At 36.1% G+C, this 5,357-nt stretch overlaps 1 non-coding gene across 1 annotated transcript; it reads left to right on the top strand.

The window, feature by feature from the left end:
* Positions 1–1,420: 1,420 nt before the first annotated feature.
* LOC133074345 (U6 spliceosomal RNA) lies at positions 1,421–1,527 on the top strand. Its single transcript, XR_009697179.1, has one exon. It is a non-coding gene; the product is annotated as a U6 spliceosomal RNA (small nuclear RNA).
* The last annotated feature ends 3,830 nt before the right edge of the window (positions 1,528–5,357 follow it).

Raw genomic sequence — 5,357 nt, forward strand, 5'->3', positions numbered from 1 at the left:
CCCTGATGCTGGGAAAGATGGAAGGCCGGAGGAGGAGGGGGCGACAGAGGATGAGATGGTTGGATGGCATCACAGACTCAATGGACATGAGTTTGAGTAAACTCTGGGAGTAGGTGATGGACAGAGAGGGCTGGCGTACTGCAGTCCATGGGGTCGCAAAGAGTTGGACATGTCTGAGCGACTGAACTGAACTGTTTTATTCCCCGAGTGCAATGTAATAGAAGCAGGTCTGAGAGATATAGGAGAGAAATAGAGAACTATGGATCTGACCCAGCACTGGTGTCCCATTTCTATTACTATTTTAACCTTTATAACAATGTATTATAATAACCTCTGTACATGCTTTTTGTTTTTTTTTTCCCCATTGGACTGTTTGTGCCCCAGTCCAGAATGCTTGTTCTCCCAGGCAGACATTTACTGGCGTTGGCTATTCCCATACCACAGGAGCTGACAATCTAGGGTCTAGTCAGCTACTCATGGGAAGTAATTAATTTTTCAAGCCGTCATAAGCCAAATACCAAACAAATCAGCAGACACAATAGACCTGCATTGTCCATTCTGGTGGCTTCTAGCCACAAATGAGACGGATGGAGGAGCAATTTATTTTGATAATCATTTTAGTTCCTGGAAAGGGCACCACATTAGAATAATGACATAGCATAAAGTTTGTAAATAGAAATTTAAATGCTGCATAGTTTATAAAGCATGTCATAATGAAATTCTGCATATTGGCTAAAGCAATGCCTCAAAAATGCTAGACACAGATGCAGAATTAAAACTAGTGGGCTAAAATTTTATAACAGGATGTGGAAGAAAAGTAAGATATGGTATTAGTGAAAGGTTACTATTTTTAGGACTTGCTTGGGGCATAGTCACGTCTCAACAATAGTTAGAAGTTTGTAAAATATTATTAACTTCTAAATCTTGTACTATGTAAATTAATTGCTTGTTCAAAAATAAAACTAAGACTAGGGAAGAAAAGAAAAATGGTAATATTAATATGTTTTATTTTTAACTTTTGATTTACTAATACATCTTTTTAAGTTGTTATGTAAACATTATATATTCTTAGAAGATGATTTTTGAGATTATAAACATACTTTTTAAAATATATATTGTGAAGGTTGGCTTTAGGAAGCAATGATAGAAATAAGTAGCATATATGATGATGGAGATTACTACACATTTGTGGTAATTGTGAAGATTTTGCTGAGAGAACAGTTATAGAACCACTTCCCAGGTAACTGGTTTCTTGAAGTCCTTCCATGATTATGCAGCAATTCTGATTTTTGTCATCATTGTTCCATAATTAAGACATTGTGGTTTTTCAAGAGTTTTTCCCTGATACATCCGATGTGCAGAATGTTTTTATTATTCTTTACCCTCAAAACAACTTCCGACCCAAGTATTTTTCATTATAGTGCTCGCTTCGGCAGCACATATACTAAAATTGGAATGATACAGAGAAGATTAGCATGGCCCCTGCACAAGGATGACACGCAAATTCGTGAAGTGTTCCATATTTTTGCTGTGAAAACCCAACTCCAACCCTCATAACCCCCAGTGGTCCACCATGGGGATGGCAGCAATAAAATATTTTGCCACAAAAAAAATGTATTTTTCATTATAAAAGAATTTAACATTTTAGAAATCTCTCCATGACTGAAATGCCTGTTTTTTTAATGAACTATGCCTGTTTTTTTTTAATGAACATAATGGATGTGCAGGTTCCAGTCAATATTTCACTTTAAAGTTTGGTGAATTTTTAATGCATTCAATGAATGCTACTGATTGCATTAATGCAGTCCATTTACAAAATAGCTGCATTTTATAGTCAATATATCAATATTAGTTACCAGACAAGTCCTCCAAATCCTCCAAATGAGAAAGCTGAGATTTCTTTTACAATATTGCAAGAACACATTTCACTCAAGAATCATAACTTCAAATAATTTTTAAAATATACCTTTTTTTTGTTTCCAGTTTATACAGAAAAATTGGTTGATTTCTTACAAATTGTAAGTTGAATGGGAAGTTTCCTTTACTAAGGCTGAGAATTGATTTATGGGAAAGTATTAAATCTCTTATATTTGCATCTGTGTACTTGAAACTTGGCTCTTCACTTATTTGGCTCTTGATGTGACATGGGATTTTATTAAGGAATATATTTGTCATGCCAAATCCCCCTTTTGTAATGACAACATGCATGGGGCAAGAAATCATATGCAAATTGCTCTTGTATCACTCTGGAGTGTGCAGGTTTGTGAGCACTAAAATAATTATTTCTTAATAATATATTTCAAACGAAAACTCAAAAGAGTGGATACATCTTCCAAAATATTATGTGTTGCAGTAAATTATGGTTTATTTGCCATTCTATCAACCTGGCATTTCTCTTAATGAAGACATTTGTGTTTTGGCAATAGCTGGTTAAATTGCGCTAATTTGTGTTTATTATTGTGACCCTGAAAATGTGTAAGATTTTTAAATACCCTCTGACTTATCAAAGAAAGATTAAACTATATTTCCAAGTCACTCCAGTTTCCAGAAAATTGTCATTCTTTAAATATATTTATTTTCTATATAATAATAGGCAATAATCCTCTATTTATTAGAATACTCTATCCCTAGTATATATTATTAAAAGAAACCCTTGAATTAGCTGTCATTTTCCATATCAAGTACTTCTTAACAGCATGTTGCATTTCTTGACATACTAATTATTATAAAATATGACTAACTTATTTTCCTATTATCCATATATTCTGTGGAAAACAAAGTTAAAGTGAAAAGATTTGAATAGTTTTCTATTTAGGAGAACTCCAAATGATGAGGTGTTGTCAAGTTATTAGATCCCCTTAACAGTATCATTATTAGTACCTTTCTTCTAACCCAGGAGCTCATAATTGCATAAGAGATCATTGGACTTTTCTAAGTATGAGAAATAAACTCTGAAAACCTTAACTAAGGCTACGTTTTTTTTCAGTGTAGTTAAAACCAAAAGGAACATGTTAGTTTCAGCATTAAAAGTGGGTAATATAATCAGCAAATGGATATAAATCAGGATATTTAAAGGACCTTGTCCCATAGTAAGATAGAAATTAAACTACTTGGCCAGGTTCTCTATTCTGTTGCACTTAAAAATCAGTAAATAGGCAGAACTTTAGGTTAACACTAAATTCTTGAGATTTTTTTTTTCATTTATTTTTATTAGTTGGAGGCTAATTACTTTACAATATTGTAGTGGGTTTTGTCATACATTGACATGAATCAGCCATGGAGTTACATGTTTAAATTCTTGAGAGTTTTAAACCAACCGTCCTTCAGTATCAAGACCCTGCATTCATCTTCCCAACTGGGTTGGCCTCCTTCACTTAACAAGCACTCAGAGGCCTAGTGGAATTTACACTAATCAAACAGTGCTGTCAACCAAACAGCTCAGTTTCAATACAAGGAGAAGCCAGGAGCAGAACCCAAGTTACTGGTGAGTCTCGTACTTTGCACCACTCAGCAGGGTAGACAGTCTTCTCCAGTTACACCTTGAAGCAAAAGAAAGGACGGTGCTTACCCTCTTGCACCTGTCTGTAATCCAGGGAAAATGTAAATTGAGCTGATAGGACTGGTAACAAGCCTGAATAACTTGTTTGGGACCCAGGATATACTCTTTCAGTAAAACTACTAAAGGATCTTTGCTTTCCTAAAGGATTCTTTGGATCTTTGCCACAATTTCAGCTATTTTACGTGTTAATTCCTACTTCATGTTGTCCTGGCTTGTAATTTATTGTTGTTGTTGTTGTTTAGTTGCTAAATCGTGTCTAACTCTTTTGCATGCGACTCCACGGACTGTAGCCCACCAGGCTCCTCTGTCCACGGGATCTCCCAGGCAAGAATACTGGAGTGGGTTGCCACTTCCTTCTCCAGGGGATTCTCCTGGACCAGGGATTGAACCCGTGTATCCTGTTTAGCCAGGTGGATTCTTTACCACTGAGCCATCAGGGAAGCCCTGTGATTTACTATAAGACCTTAAACTGGATTTAAATTTAAGAAGCTCAGATCTGAAGATTATTGCAAAGTTTGTTTCAGGAGATAAGACTGGCTAGAGTTGTAGAGCGTCCACTAGCAGATTCCCATTCCAGCTCTGCCAAATGTAGGTCTGGCAGGGTTAACCCTCTTAAACCCAAGTCCCTCATTTCTAAAATGAGGCTCATACCACCTTCCATGGAGAATGTTACTGGATGTTTAAAACTCAGATATACCTGGAGCCCTGGGCACATAGGAAGGACTCAATAATTGATTGTTCTGAACCTCTTTCTTCCTTTTCTCATTTCCCTTTTAAGATGACACAAGGCTACCAGTAATGTCAGATTTTCTGCTTTTCTGTAGCTCTTTACTTTTGTCCCTCTGATTCTTCTTTTCCTCCTTCTCTAAGACTGAGCCCTATGCTTTTTATTAAATTATATTTTAGCATTAGGAAATGAGCTTTGCATCTTATTATTAACAGAAAAAATGTCTGTGTGTGTGTGTGTAAGCATGTGCGCTGATATTTATGCTATACAGTGTCAGTTCATATATTCTGGCCAGAATTTCTTTATATCATGGATCTTAATCCCTGCATTTTATCTTTTCTGAAATGGTAAAATGTTGCAGTGGGGCAGTAATGGAGTAAAAGGGCAGGGAATGATACTGGAAAATGACAAGTTAAATTTTCTTCTCTCTTCTTGTCCTGTCTTGGCGTGTTGATATATTTACTTTCTCAATGGAAGGAAAGGAGAATATTTTCCCTCAACCATTTTCAAGATAAAATCAAGGCTCCTGAGCCTGTAAACTGGTCACTGCTAAAACAAGCAAACTGACAAGGAGTGAAACTGTAGAGTTCACATAAGTTGTGTTTACTATGTGGGAAACACCATGATATGGATGGCATGAATTATCTCATTAATTTCACAAAAACTCTCTCATTACAGACTCTCTCTGTTACAGACGAGGAAGTTGAAGTCTAAATGGGTTAAGATAACTCCTCTCATGGAAGTGTCTGGGCCAGGATCTGAACCCAGACAGTCTGGTGCTGAGAAGAACCTAATCTGCCTTCTAATTATGATGTGGACTCATCACCGAGGGCTACAATCAGTGTCCATGTCCTAAAATTGTGCTATTCACCAGATCTGCCAACATGACCTGGGAGCTTATGAAAAATCTTAACCTCACCTCAGACCTACCAAATTTTAATTTGCATTTTAAGAAGATCCCCAGGTAAGTAGCATACATACTAAAGTTTTGGCTACACATGACTAATGCATTATTTCTAGGATCATGTAAATATTTTTTGTGTGATGCAAGAAGAAAAAAATCAGGATTTT

This window comes from Dama dama, chromosome 19, assembly GCF_033118175.1.
Source record: "Dama dama isolate Ldn47 chromosome 19, ASM3311817v1, whole genome shotgun sequence".
In the NCBI taxonomy this organism is placed as follows: domain Eukaryota; kingdom Metazoa; phylum Chordata; class Mammalia; order Artiodactyla; family Cervidae; genus Dama; species Dama dama.